A 15,914-nucleotide genomic window follows, 5' to 3' on the forward strand; every position below is an offset into this window, starting at 1 on the left:
ACTGTATTTGATTGGAAGTAAGTTAAGGATTTAATTAAGATGTGAGAAATATGAAAAAATATGTAAAAGGCAAGTGAGTTTATTTTTAAACTGGATACTATTTTTTCAACATAAAGCAACTCTTTCAGGGGAACTGTTCCCTCTCTCCAACTTATGCATAGATTATTTGACAGGATAGCTGAAATATCCCACACCACTTATACACAGTGGAAACACAAAACCCAAGAATTCATATTTTCAGAACTGTTAACACCTTCTCAAATTTCGATAATTCATTCAATTTCTGTAGAAAAATACAGGCTTTGTTTTTCTTTCTTCTAATTATTTATATAACTCAGTTTTACAAATGGTTTCTCAGTATCTGAAGGCCTGCAGGAAGGCTGCCACCCAAAGTACATTTCCCCACTCTCTTCTCATTGTCCTACATATTTACAACCATAGGGAAAACCACTCTTCTTCTTCCTCTTACAACTTTTTTGTTGCTTTCCCTCAAGATAGCTGCTTCAGTCACTAAGTCTGTAGCACTCTGAAGATTTGCATGTCTGTTGAGCATAGACAGTCCTAAAATAATAGACAATGGTTTAGTGTGGTGGTGAAAGAGATCACACTGGACTGTCACTAGACAAAAGTCTCTGTACTAAGCAAGTACCTAGAATCTTAACACACAACATAATTATCACACAGATTGTTTAAGCAAAGCCTTCTACTTCAACCTATTCACTTAGTATTCATTAATATCTGTGGATATTTTTGAGGGAAGTAAAGAAATCACCTCAATTCTAGGTATCTGAGTAATTTTTTAATGGTATATAGCCCAAATCAAATGGATCATAGTACACCTACAATATTCCTAGAAAAGATATGTGATAGCTGGTTACACTAATGGGGCAGAGGGTTCTGTGGCCAAGTGCAGTGCATACACAGTGGCATGCACAAAGGATGGTTGAATTTTTCAACTAGGACTAGTGTGTTGTTCAGACTCCAGGTATGAATATATAAGCCAGTCATAATGTCTCCTTTTCTGTATATTTTCTTGAATGTCATATACTCTACAGCCCATTTAATGGAAATTGTTTTTGATATTATAGTTTATTAAATGATTATTTATTATTTTTCTGCTGTAAAAATGTTCAAGCAAATGACAAGGTTATAAAAAGAAATAATAATATCAAAGAACTGCCTGAAAAGTTGGCAGTTCCCTGAGTAGTTAGACATTCATTCATCATTCATTCATTTATTCAACAAATGTTTATTTAGCAAATCTACAATATGATGCAAACTCTGCTAAGTACTGGAAATAAAGCCATGAACAGAAAATTGATGATTCTGGCTTCATAAAACTGAAAGTCTGTACCACGTTTCAAACATTAGCTAGAATACAAATAGTACAAACTGTTAGATTCACAATGATTTGTGAATCATTTTCATATACAGATCCATTAGCATGAAGAAATGTAATATAGAAAAGAAAAATCAAAATTTAGAACAGAGATGTGACCAAACTATAAACAATCACTGAAAATTGGATAACGTGGATGAAATGGACAAATTCTCTGAAAATCCACAATGTAAACAGAAATCCTGAATAGACCCATAAATTGATAAGGATATTGAATAAGTAATCAAAAACCCTCCAACAATGAAAAGCCTAGAGTCACTGATAAAATCCATCAAATACTCAAAGACTAATTAATACATATCATTCCCAAACTCAATTTAAAAAGGTTGCATAGCCGGGCATAATGGTGCATGCCTTTAATCCCAGCACTAGAGAGGCAGAGGTAGGTAGATCTCTTGAGTTTAAGGCCAGTCTGGTCTACAGAGCGAGTTCCAGGATGGCCAGGACTACACAGAGAAACCTTGTTTTGAGAAACCAAAAAAGAAAAAAAGAAAGGGAAAGCCTTCATAACTCATTTTCTGCATCACCCTTTTTTCAGAGCAAGAAAGAATCTATAAGAAAAAAACTTTTATCAATATCCCTCTACAGGATACTTGCCAAACAAACTTAGCAGCGTATTAAAAGGATTATACACCAAGTCCTAGTGGGTGTTATTCCTGGAATTCAAGACTGATTCAACATCCAAAACACAACACATTATACCACATTAACAAATAAAGACGAAGACATAGTCACCTCAGCTGATGCAAGGAAAGCATTTGGTACATTTTAATACTCTTTCGATAAAAAAACAACAACAACAACAAAAAAAAAAACAAGCTAAAGCTAGAAGAAAAGTTAAACATGAACAGCCCATAACTTCCACTTCATATCAATGATTAAAAGGCTGAAAGTGGTTTTCTTTTTCTTTTTTTAAGATTAAGAACAAGAAACCCTCCAGCTGTCCCCACACTCCAAGGCGTAGGATCAGCCCAAACAGATAATATTGCTTTCACCCCTCATCAAGCAAGTTCTTCCTCCTCTTCCTCCTCCCCTTTTCTTCCTCCTCCTCCTCCTCCTCCTCCTCCTCCTCCTCCTTCTCCTCCTCTTCCTCCTCCTCCTTCTCCTCCTCCTCTTCCTCTTCCTCTTCCTCCTCTTCCTCCTCTTCCTCCTCCTCCTCCTCTTCCTCCTCTTCCTCCTCTTCCTCTTCCTCCTCTTCCTCCTCTTCCTCCTCCTCCTCTTCCTCCTCTTCCTCCTCTTCCTCCTCCTCCTCCTCTTCCTCCTCTTCCTCCTCCTCCTCCTCCTCCTCCTCTTCCTCCTCTTCCTCCTCTTCCTCCTCTTCCTCCTCCTCCTTCTTTCCTTTCCAAGTTGTTTTTGGTCATGGTGTTTATCACAGCAGCAGCAATCTAAGATAACCAGCTCATTCTTACTAGGTTACATGTTGACACACAGAAATCATGTGTTTGGTAGTCAGTGGCACACTTTAATACCCCAGCATTAAAGGAAATCTTGGTGTACATTGAAGGAACACGTGAGAAAAATTTCATCCATATACTTACTGAGTATCCTTTGGCAATTTGAACTAACCGATGTCCACAGAACAATATTAACAGATCTTTAAATCATGCTGTAAATAAATAAGTATTGTGTCTATTAAAATATAATATAACCCAACATTTTGAAAAATGCACCAGGTATTGCTTAACAGGGGACAGGTTCTGAGGAATGTATTGCTAGGCAATTTTGTTATAATGTGAACATCATAAACTTCATTTACATAAACAACAAAAGTATGGTGATGCAGTCTTGTAAGAACAACATCATATGTGCAGTCTGCTTGCCAAAATGTCATGCAGCACATGGCTATGCATTTATGATACGTATCAAACTTATCAGAACAGATACATGGGAGGGTAGCAGTGATGGGGAATGAAATAAGGAATAAATGCCTGAAGTATTTGTTTCTAGAACCCAAAAGACTGTGCATTGTGAACCAAGGAATACTATTACCACTATTTTCTGCCCCATGATCAATTGGAAAGATTGATAAGATGTGATCTTTTCACCTCTAAATGTACAATGTGATAGAGGAAGATGGCACAAAATACTCTTAACCACATAGTAAAAATATGCTAAGCGTTTGAAACTATTAATGAATGAATAAACAAAATCAGGCAAGTGCCATCAGGAAACTTGGAAGAAAACTGGCATTCTGGAAGAGATGGGGTTTTTAAATGGCAATAAAGAGTAGTTACATTTGATACAGTATGGTGAAAATTTATCCATTAAAAAATAAACAGAAAATCAGAAAGTAGAAAAGGGTTGTAGAAACTATAGGAGAGAAAACAAAACAAAACAAAACCTTGAGTTCCCTTGAAGTAGCTACAGTCTGCAGGAGATTAATATCAGGGGATCTTAAAGGCAAGGCTGAGAATCAGTCCAGTGACCCCAAGAGCAGTAGAGTGCCACTGTGGATTTGCCACCAAGTCAATGGCATCCCAAGGATGGAAACCATATGATGCTCCCAGTGTGCCTACTAAGCTGAATTGCCAAGGCCATTTGATTATTGGCAATGACTTTAGGGATCAAACAAAGCTCCTTGACGTTTCCTTGAACTTTCATTTGACTGACTAGTGAAGGATTTAGCAGATTGAAGCTGCCTCCAAGAAACAGTGAAATAAAAGATCTTGGGAAATCCCTACAGCCTAAAATTAAGCTCTGGGTATTCTCAGTTTTTGTTCTGACAGCTTCATTAAGTTTCTGTTCCTCTCTTCATACTAAGATGTTCTAGCCTTCCTACTAGGCTTTAGATTTGCTAGTTCATCATGCATTTTATAGTAGGTATGAAGACCCAGCTTTGAACCTGATCAAAGACTAGCAGACCAGCTGCTGTATCTGGCCAGTGCATAGACAAAAGTGTTAAAGAGCAAAACATGAGCCCTGGCTTTCCTGGACCAGTTAGCCCCAAGTCAGAGCCACCTGGAGGCAGATGAGTGCCACCACTCAAAAGGCAGGGGTCTGGTCTGAAGAAGCTGGTCGATCTCATTTAACAAGTGAAGGAATGCTAAAAGTTCATCTCAGTTCTCCCACCTTCTCTGGGTTCTCAGGTGTGAATGTCATAGTGTTTTTTCTTTTTTCTGTGCAAAGCTTTTCCATCATGAAAAGCTCTAAAATCCTTAATCTTAACTGTTTCTAATTACATAGAAATTGACCTCTAGTATTTAAATATGCCTTCTCTGGTGACTTTTGTTGTTGTTGTTTTGTTTGTTTTAAAGATTTTCTGTAATTTGGCTCTCTGCAGTTAAAACTCAGAAACTCTTACTGCCAATAGTAGGCTTAGCGTCATCCCAATTAGAATAAGCCTGGGAATAGGAACAGAACCTGGTGTTTCATGATAACCCAAAGTAGGTTCTAGTAGGTTACAGTGCTCAGAAACTAAATGTAATCCTTGACACTTTGTTTCACATATTGCCATTTTCCTAACTGTGCTTTTGTCAATAAAAACTTATTAAATGTCTCCTCTGTAAAGGACAATTCTGAATCAAGTAACCAGGACAAAGAATGAATCTAATAACTCATTTGCTAAATTGCCATATTTACCAAAGTATATTTTAAGAAAAAAACATCTTTAATATAGTAAATACGTATGTTCTTGGGGAGATTTTAGAGATTTACTTTGTAGCAAGTAAAGACGTAAGGGGTCTAGTGTCCAGCTTCAGTGTTTAAAGGATTTATTTGTATTTTTTTCTTATTTTATATCTGTGTGTGTGCACATGCACATGCAAATGTATGTAGGTACATGTGAGTATAGGTGCCCACTGAGGCCAGAAGAGAGTATCAGATAATTGAGAGCTAGAATTCTTTGTGGTTGTGAGCCTCTTGAAATGAATGTTAGAGATCAAACTTCTGTCTGAACAGCACTCTTTATCTGCTGGGTCATCTCTCCAGTCCCAGTGCCCAGTTTCTTAACACTATTTCACAACCCCATATGAAGTCATATAACTGAATGTTACAGCTGTGAGCAATTTAGCCATCAGCAGGAGGCTTCTGAACATAGAATGACCAAAAATTTATTCAAAATCAGAGGTGTAAGAGTTCAGAGAGCTCCTGGCAGCACTTCCCAATGTGTCTCTACAGGACTTCATGGCAGCCTGGGTTCTGAACACACAGTTGTGCTCTTTGCATGATGAGCCTCACTACCCAGTGTCAAAATGGTGCCACAGATAGCTCAGAATTGAGACTGTTGTGTCCTGTGAATTTCACTGTTTTTACTTTTTATACAAAGTTTTCTAATCATACTGAAACAAATAGCTTAATGATGGAAATGTTAGTATTTTTCTATTGTCCTTCAATAGGTATCAAAATAGTATGTCTTTCAGTAGATTGTGATAGAATTCTTGATTATAAAAATTGTTTGAGGTTCTGACTTGAGCTTCATAAAAAAATATCCAATGGGTCTGACTTAAGATTTGGACAGAATTTCTGAATTTTTGAAATGGCCCTAAATATTCTTCTGCAATTTTGTACAATGTAATTATATGAACTGACAATTTAAAAATCAAAATATTGATCAATTCTGAAGAGGTTCCACATCTTATCAAATAGTTGACTAAGATTCACTTCTTTATGTAAAAATAAATGAGCACATCCATCTTGTTAGTGAACACATTTATTTCTGCCTTTAATAAATGATAGGCTTATACGTGTATGCCTATCATTTCTACAACTCACATGGTAGAAGGAGAAAACCAATGTCCATAAACAGCCCTCTACCCTCTATCTGCATGTGCTCCCCCCAACCCCCCCTCTCTCTCACACACACACACACACACAAAATAAATAATTTTTAAAAACTTAAAGAATTGGTGTTGGGGATTTAGCTCAGTGGTAGAGCGCTTGCCTAGGAAGCGCAAGGCCCTGGGTTCGGTCCCCAGCTCCGAAAAAAAGAACCAAAAAAAAAAAAAAAAAAAAACTTAAAGAATCATTTTAGTGTAGAATACCAAATTTTCAGTGAAAAGGAAAAAAAAGATGGTTTATAATAATGCAGAGTTTGCATATAAACAGCATGACGCACTTGTTGACTCATATTTTGACTTTGCTGCATATTTTGCTAAAACATCGCTAGGCATGGAAGAAGCCATGTGTAATGCTGCACTTGTATGTTAAGAAGCAGAAAGATTTGCTGGATAAGGGTCTTATTTATATGCAATAATTTAAAAAGGCAATAAAAATGGCTGTCAGTAAAGCAAGTATTTAAGATGGATATAGAAGGCTCAACTTAGAATTCATACAAAATATACCCAAGAGGTAAACCAATCTAATGACATGATGATGAAATAATCAAATCATTGGAATGTGAATCACTATACAATATAAAGCCATGATTTACAAATTCAGGTCATCAAGAAAATGTGTGTGAGAGAGCATGCGTGTGCTTGAGTACTAGAGAGAACATTGTTCCAAATTAAAAGAGATTGAGACAAAAAGATAAAAGCCAGTATCTAAAATTTTACTATTTTTAAGGAATATTGCACTATTTACTTTATAAAATGCACTATAGACACTTGAGGAAGGTTGGCTGTAGCTGGGGAGTAGATACCATTACAAAACTATTGGTAATTACATATTAGAACACCTGAGTTTTTAGAAGCTGCTCCTGAAATTGAGGATAGAGTGTCAGGAAGTCTGCAGTTCATTTTCATGTAGCATCTCTGAGCATACATGTACACACACATGCATACATGAAACAAATTGATGTTTTAATATTTAATGTTTGAATTTAAATGACAGAGATGTCATGATGTGAGCCTTTGGTTGTGGTTTGTTTGTTGTCTTTCAGTGTTTTAACATAGTAAAATGTTTACAGTCAAAATCTGGGGAAAATATAAAATCATTTCTTATAAGATAGTTCTAGAATTTCTAGAAAAGCTCTGAAGAAATTCTCTTATGAAAGATACAGAACTAAGCTCAGATCTCCAGCTTAGGTGAATAGCCAACTATCAGGAGATGAGAGGGTAATGAGGAGTGTAGATGCCCTCAGGGAGTTGGATGCTAGGATGCCATTCTGTACAATTAATATAGAATAACAAAAATAATGAACCAGTACCCTGTACAAGCAAGTTAGTCACTTCCAAATAGAAGTCCAAGAAAGAAAACCCTTAAAACATAGGCAGCAAGCCTTAAAATACCATTTCTGCACTTCTAATTATCTTGCATTCTCAGGATGAAGAGAACATTAATACTCTAGAGAACCATATACCGGTATGTTTTTAATTATCTTCAATGTTAAAGGTTTCTAACCTTTATCTAAACCTTAGATAGGACTGAGTTGAAGTCCTGAGCTAGTGACAGCTAACAGGTTTCATGAATGGAATGTCTTAAAATCACTGTATTGTTTGGAGAACATAGCAAAGAAGTAGATGAACTTACCTAAGTAGTTGAGGGTACCAGTGAACTTGTGTCTGGGCATCTCTGTAGTACTGTGGTTAGTACAGAATGCTTCCCACTGCTGCTTTTGTATAGCTCAGGCTGAGATGGACTCCCAGGCAACGTGCTCTACTTGTTCAATGTAAGAGTGAAACTCTAGGCTGAAGAATCTGTCTGTTGAGTGGTGGTGACAGTGCTGCTCTTGCTACAGCTGCAGTTGGCATTGCTTCACCTAAGAGTTAACAGAGTGGTAGAGAAGCTGCTTATTTGGAAGATTTGGTAAAAGGCAATGCCAATCACATGCCTTTATAATAAAGTTTATGCATCAACTGAGTCATCTGCTATGGCCTAAATTAACACAAAAGATTAAAAACTAAGTGGTGTTAAAAATGTTATTAACTAAGAAAATAAACAGAAAAAAATAAAAATAAAATAAAAATTAAAAAAGTGAAAAAACCAAAAATGTTATTAACTTCACAATCAGCACTCAGTTATTTTGTTTTTAGTCATGTTCATCTTCCTTTGTGTTTCCTTTTTTCTGCCACCCCTTGCATGTTTCTTTTTACTCTGCCCCATCACTTTCAATCCTTGTTTTTAAGACAAGATCTCACTATGTGGCAAGGCTGGCCCTGAACCTGTAATCCTAATACTCAGTCCTAGTCTCTCACAGCTTCATCTTATACAGGGCTCTCTGGCACTCCCCAAGTGCTCAGATGATTTGTATCTGTTTCCAAACCCGCCAGAGTGGAATACAAGGCTCCCTAGGCAGCTGTGAAAAGAAAACCTGTGTTTAAATCTCTCTTCTATTGCTAATAATAAAATACCATAGTTAAGTTAGTGATAAAGTTGAAAACTAGGCAGAGATGCACCCTGATTATTTGGGAGACTGAGGTAAAAGGATCACAAGGCCAGCCTGAACTGTATAGTCAGACCTGGTCTGAAAAGAGAAGTGGGAAAGAGGGAATGAGCAGTAGAGGAGAGGAGTGGATAAAAAAAATGCTTACTTTGGTTCACAGTTCTTGTCCAAGGTCAAGGAGCTATATCTGGTGAAGGCTTTCTTACTGGCAGCATCTAGATGGTTCAGGGTAGCACATGTTGAGAAACGTGAGGGTGTGTGTGTGTGTGTGTGTGTGTGTGTGTGTGTGTGTGTGTGTGCGTGTGTGCGTGAGAGAGAGAGAACACTAGTCTCCCCTCTTTCTATAAAGCTGCCAGCATTAGTTCAGAGTCTCCACCCTAATGGTTTCATCTAACCCTAATCGCCTCACCAAGGCTCCACCTCTAACAACACAAATCAGATTGTTTCTGCTCTCTTACTACTTCACAATGGGATTTAATGTCAACAAAAGTTTTTACATGGGATAAACAATATATGGCAACCCAGTATAACTACTGGCTTTCAAGTTACCTTTAACAAAAGCTACTTTTCCACCTCACACATCAAAGCCTGTCTTTTATTCAACTGCACTCAGACACACCAGGCACATGGCAGCTTTTCAGTTTCCTCCTCCTTGTAAAATCTGAAACACACATAAACTCTGGATCACTAAGTAAGGCCATCTTTTTAAAAATTCCTGTTACAATAGAAAATGATAGCCATTGGTGTCTTCTACTCTTTTGAGGGACAGAGACTGGCAAAAACGAACACTTGGCTTTAATATATGAACATTCTGATTTTTTTCAGAAGGAAACTTTTCAGAAGAGACTTGGCTTAATTATAATCGAAGAGAGATCGCCTGAAAGAAACATGTAGACAGCAACTCATTTCTTCTAAAAGTTGTCCAAAGTGGACACTGGGGAGTCATAATGAGATTATTTATCAGCAGCGAGCATGGCACTGAGTCATACAGGGAGCACCTAAGGTGTATTTTCCAGAAATCGCAAAGCTTGATCAGTGGAGCATGGAGGGAACTTTCCCTCCACCTTCAGTGTACTGCCCAGAGGCTGATAGGCTGAGTCAGGCAGGGAAGCAGAGCGTGCATCTGAGAGTGAATGGTTATATTTTCCTCTTGTTTGCAAGAATGTCACCATTATGTGTACAGAAAGCAAAGTCCCTTTGGCTTCCAACATCGCCTCTTTTCCTTCCTCTCTTATGTTCCCACCATGCATACGTGACATCTTTTGTGAATCATCCACAGTTCCTGGATAGTTTGATTTTCTTTCTTTTTTGTATTCTTTTGAATTCTTGAACTTTTCTGTTGTCATGGCCTTAAGCTCAGTTCTGTCTAGTGAAATGCATTCATTTGTGCTTCAATGTTTTCCATCTCTCATTCATTCTTAGGACCTCCTTTTCTGCTTACGTTAGCTATTTGCGCTTACATGATAATTGATGTTTTTTGATAGAGCCTTAAACTTATTTACATGATTGCTTTAATTTTCCAAGCTGCTGATTCCAATATCCCAACCATATCTGAATGTGGTGATAGTGCCTGTTCTGTATGCAAGTTTACGTTTTTGTTGTTTTGGTTTGATTTTATGAATGCATGTGTGTGCATATTTACATACTTCCCCTTTTATGTAGCTTGTTACTTTGTTGTTGTTGAAAGCCTGTCATGATATAGTCCTTTAAAAAAAGAAAAGTCCTTTAGTGTAATGAAGGTGTTGGAAAAGCTATCTGTGGTCCACTGTGCTGTGCTGTCTTCTGGTGAACCAATGAGCCCCCAGTCTATGATCATAGAATGCTTTTCAGTAATGCCCCAAGCTTAGATGGTCAGAATTTCTACAGAGGTATAATGATGGGTGTGTTCCTTCTCCTAGGCAGTTAGGCTCTGCCAAGCCTGCATCTGGGCTCTAGCAAACTAGCTCTCTTGAGACAGACATTTTGAGTGCTATGACTTATTCTCAGCTTTCTGTTGAAGCACACAGGAACTTCCTTCCCTCAGCCTCACTGTGAGAACCAAGATTCTCTGGTAAAGACTCAAGGACATAAAACTCACACAAGTGTGCTTGACCTCTTGCAGCACATAATTCCCAGACTCATCTACATCTGATGGATTTGTCATCTACTGGTTACCTACTTCAGCACTGGGAGTTGCCGTTTGGTAATATGTAGTCGGTTATGTTTTCTATTCCTAAGTATTCTTGTTTAAGGTGTCTTAGTTTGCTTTCTGTTGCTGTGATAACGGGGATGCCATTACGGTAATGGTGTTCCATTACCAAAAGCAATCTTGGGAGCTGTAAATCGAAATATATGTTTATATATCCCAGTCACAGTCTATCATTGAGGGAAGCCAAGGCAAGAACTCAAACAGAACAGGAACTTAGCAGCAGGAACTAAAGCAGAGACTATGGAGTACTACTTACTGTTCTACTCAGTCTGCTTTCTTATGCAGCACAGGGACACCTCTCTAGGGATGAAACCACTCACTCTGTGCTAGGCGCTCCCATAATGTGAGGGTGTAAGGTTAGAATATAGCAGTTGCTCAGGCCACAATGCATGCAGCCACCCTTCCTCCCTTGCAGATATGGTAGGCCCCTACTGAGACATGAGACACTGTCTATTACTCTAACAGACTTTCAGTACTGGGGTTTCTCACCTGGGAGAGTGAATTTACATCAAAATGGGTACTGGTACATTCTTCCTATTGCCTTTCTACTTTCTGCCTGGGAATTAGAAAGTCTGTCTGCAGACTTGTACTGTGAAACCACCTCATCCTTAAAAAGAGATCCCATCTCTGCCACAGGAGGCCTGATTTCCTTTCTCCAGAGCCCCATCACCATGTGCCCATCATCTTTCCATGGCATTAATGACTTCACTGATAAACCCCTTACTCCCAACAGTCTTCCTCAATTTCCCCTTGAACATGTATTTGAGACCATTCAGATATACCGGTTTTCATTGCCTCAGTAGTTTTGAGAACTACTATTTTCCTTTTAGCCTTTCTGTGATATGGGTAGTGACCATGCACCAGGCCAGGGACCACTGTGCTGAGCACATTTTCATCCCTTGAGCACAGCTAAGTTCCTTCATGTAGAATGGTCTGAGACTCTCTGAAGTTATTTCTATAGTATTTGTCTCATATTGCTCTTTAACTCCTGCCTGCTACTGTTGGCCTAATTTGCCCAGTGAGTCACAGCTCTGGGCAATTCAAGACTGTCCATTTGCTTCAGCTGCCTTGGAGAACAGTTTAAAAAAAAAAAACAACCAAATACCAACCTTTGCTCACCCTGAACTTCTTGACCTTAAATGGAGATAGGCCTTAAGGCACCTTGCTAGGTCCTTGATACATCTATTATGCCCAAGTCACAAGGTGAGTGCAGCATGTTTCAGTCAGGGTCTCTGGTGCCCTCAAGTAGATCACAGCCACAATGAATGAGTTTCAGATCTGATCTTGTGGATTTTTATTAAGTAGAAAATATAAGGAATGGAATTGACTCTTCTTTGTCATGTCTACATGGTTTTTTGTTTGTTTATTTGTTTGTTTTGTTTTGTGTTTTTTCTGAGTACTAATCCAGGGCCTGGAGAGATGGTTCAGTGGTGATTAAGAACATGTCTTGCAAATGACTCAAGTTCAGCCCCCAGTACCCCCATCAGGTAATACACAACTGCCTATAACCCCAGCTTCAAGGAATCTGATACTCTCCTTTGATTTCCTAGTGTACCTGCTCTCAGATGCACATAGCTACACACATGTGCATAATTCAAAACTTAAAAATTTAATGTATTGAAAGCTAATTCAAATTGTCACTTCGGGGTTGGGGATTTAGCTCAGTGGTAGAGCGCTTGCCTAGCAAGCGCAAGGCCCTGGGTTCGGTCCCCAGCTCCGAAAAAAAAAAAAAAAAAAAAAAGAAAAATGCTCAAATTGTCACTTCACAAAGACCCTTGAGCAAAATTTAGCTGTTGACTCTCAATAACTTCTGACTCTAGGTGTTAGCTTAGTTATTATGAAGCCACAAGATTTATATAGGCCACTGGATCACAGAAATTAACATGCTAGTGTGTGTATATGTGTATGTGTATTTGTCTAGGTATGACTTATAAAGTTGATAAAACTTACTATACTAAAAACTGACTTGATTTATGAGGAAGCTGTTTCCAGTTGCTATATCCAGGGACACTATTAGCCACAATATTCAATTGAGTTTCCCCACCCCCTTTTTTTCTGACAAAACTATAACCCCCACACAGCCACAGTTAATTATGATAAAAACCATAAACAATACCAAGAACATGTAGTCTATATCAAATATAAGCTAAAATCAGGAGGACGCTATGATTTATGAACTTAAGCTCAAAAATCTTTAAAAGGTTGATTCTTAATATGGAAACTTAGGAGTAATTGCTCAAATCTCTTCCATGTATCATTGAACTAACCCTTAGATAAAAATTTAAAATTGGTTTCAGACTCATAATTGTTTTTCTAAGTCTGGAACAAAATCCTCACACATAGAAATCAGTCATTATGAAAATTATTTTTTGAAAAATAGTTAAGCTGTAATGTTTTGAAACATCTCTTCTAGCATACAAATTCCACCATTGGTTTCTTTAAATGGGTTTGAAACAGAAGTTCTCAAGCAGTAGCAGGTACCAGGGGGTCTTATCAGAATTTAGAATCTGGGAATGGACACAGTGTCAGATACCTGTAATTCCAGAACTCTAGCACTTTGGAAGTAGTTGCAGGAGGGGCAGGAGTTCAAAGGCAGCCTTGGCTACATGACAGTTTTTAAATGTTTTCCATTTACTTTATGAGTATGGGTGTTTTGCCTACATATATGTCTGTGTTCCATATATGTGTGTGCCTAGTGCCTATGGAGACCAGAAGAAGGCATTGGATCCCCTGAAGTCAGAATTAAAAATGGTTGTGCAATGCCATGTGGGTGCTAGGAACTAAATCTGGGTCCTTTGTAGGAGCAGCCAATGCTCTTTACTGCTAAGCCATCTTATGGCAATTTTGAGGGTAGTCTGGGCTATATGAGACTCTATCTGAAGAAGAGAAGGAAGAAGAGGAGGAGGAGAAGGAGGAGGAGGAAGAAGAGGAAGAGGAGGAAAAGGAGGAGGAAAAGAGAATATAGGGAAGAGGAAGGAGAAGCAGCAGCAGAAGACTGATTCATTAGATCAGAGTAGGGTCTAAGATCCTGAATTTCAATAAGCTCTTAAGAAATGTGTCTGTATTATAGAACAGTGACAATCAAGAAAATGGAAAAAGAGGAGATGCATCACAAAAGGACAAAAACATTTTGAACTCATGAATAATTCACTATAATTGTAATCACAAAATACATGAAAAAGTTCTTTAAACATTTTTAAGTCCACAAACCCACAAGTATACCAATAACCAATCTACATCCTTTCTCTATGAACTTCCCCATATGGCCATTTCCTATAAATGGAATTATATATTAAAAGAAAGAGAGAGAGAGAGAGAGAGAGAGAGAGAGAGAGAGAGAGAGAGAGAGAGAGAAATGCTACTGTAGCCAACCCAGAGATTACAAAAACAGTAACAACTCGTGACTCTTTCTGAGTCTCGGGTGTTTTTGTTTTTGTTTTTGTTTTTTAAGAAAACACAGCTGAAAATGGCAAGGAAGGCCATGTTTAGCAACAAAAGAACAATGGCCTCATAGCAAGAGTGTTCTATGGCCACAAGACTCTGAATGAGCCCTGAATGAATTCACACGCAATGAATCTGAGCTTCTGTTTCCTCAGCTATTGGTCTATGTCACCTGCTTTTTCTACTCCAGATAAAGTGGGATTTAGTTTAAATTGAGGTTTACAGTTAATAAAGGTGTAAAGCAGACATGTAGGTCTCTGGTAAACACACATGTATATGCTTGGAAGTGCCTTTGACTGTCCCAGGAGGGATGTGATCTCAGGAAGTTCAGCATGGGAAGGTAGAGGGGTTGCATACTCAGCTGACATCCTGGTTTGTTGGCACACCTTTCAGTTCCAGGAAAGTTCATGTTCTTTTCCAGCACTAAGAACCTGAGGACAGGCCAGTATCTTTGACGTCACTCAGGAATTTGCCTCCTGATCTTCAAAAACACCGGAATGATTTCAAATCAATTCTCAAATACAATTGTGTAAATGTGTATCCTTGTACAGAAAGAACAATCAGCAGCATGTACTAGAAATGGGAACTTAAATTGTAGCAGATGTTTCTCTTTTTGAATGGGTTCTTGAATTCATTGGCAGACCCTTGGCAAACTGATGAGTTAATTTGTTCAGGACAGGCTTTATAAACCCTCTAATAATTCTTCCCTTTAAACATATTGACTTGATTGTTGAGATCTACAGCATATGGCTTAAACGTTTTAACCTTTCCTACTTTAATCAGCTAACATTTACTTCCGAGTTGGATGATGACTGACCATTGAAAGATATAGTTAACTAAGAAACTAAGTCCAATTTGTCAGTTAAATAAGCCTGGGTTTCTAAGAACAGGGAGAAATCAGTCTGTTGTGGAATTTTGTACTACTTGACAGCTTTAGGATAACTCTTTGTCTTTGCAGCTTGTGCGAATAGGACCACTAAACCTTGGTGACACCTTCAGCTGCCATGCTTAGGTGTAGCTGAATTAATCCTACTGTGACTCCAAGCTGCTCACACTCCTGTGGGTTACCCCTCACCCATGCTTCTTTAAGTAACCTCAGTAAATTCCTTGGTTCACCAAGTTAAACTTCAGTGGTATCTTTCCTTTGGTCTGTTATCAGTAAATAGGCATTAGTTCACATCTCCCCAGCAGTGTTAAACAACATCTAGAATCTGGATTGACATAAGGATGTCAAAGCCATTTATTGCTAAAAACCCTTTCTAGACAGAGACAAAAATGGAGGTTACTCTCTTCATAAGGTTTCAAAAACAAACCAAAGCAGTTCTGCTAAAGTTCTGTCTTGGGAACTAATTAGTGCACTGGGCTTCCTTACAGAGCATAGGGAAGGGTCGCTTATAGGGGAGTGGGTGTTCTTCTCCCAACAGACTGTGCCCAGAAATCCTTTACCCAGCAGGAATGAGGGTTTCTCTTTAGCTGCATAGATGAAGCCCCCATTTCCTTAGTCTTCCCCCATCTATACACTCGAGTTATTCCTCAAGGCCAAATAAATTAAGGCAAAGTTGTATACAACAGGTTGTAGGGAGCCACTGGATACTCAGGAGAGCATCCCATGACACTCTCCAACC

General features: G+C 38.4%; 1 long non-coding RNA gene across 2 annotated transcripts in view; it reads right to left on the reverse strand.

The window, feature by feature from the left end:
- Positions 1 to 15,914, reverse strand: part of LOC147999923 (uncharacterized) — a 61,747-nt gene that overhangs the window by 1,729 nt on the left and 44,104 nt on the right. The window contains exons 2-4 of one of the 2 annotated variants that reach the window (XR_015641378.1): positions 7,808 to 8,036; positions 2,938 to 3,005; positions 65 to 561 (exon numbers count right to left, since the gene is read on the reverse strand). This is a non-coding gene — a long non-coding RNA (uncharacterized LOC147999923). Of the gene's footprint in view, positions 1 to 64; positions 562 to 2,937; positions 3,006 to 7,807; positions 8,037 to 15,914 lie in introns of those variants that run through there. The other variant, XR_015641377.1, reaches the window with a different exon arrangement.

The sequence above is a fragment of the Rattus norvegicus genome, chromosome 17 (genome assembly GCF_021556685.1).
Source record: "Rattus norvegicus strain SHRSP/BbbUtx chromosome 17, alternate assembly SHRSP_T2T, whole genome shotgun sequence".
In the NCBI taxonomy this organism is placed as follows: Eukaryota; Metazoa; Chordata; class Mammalia; order Rodentia; family Muridae; genus Rattus; species Rattus norvegicus.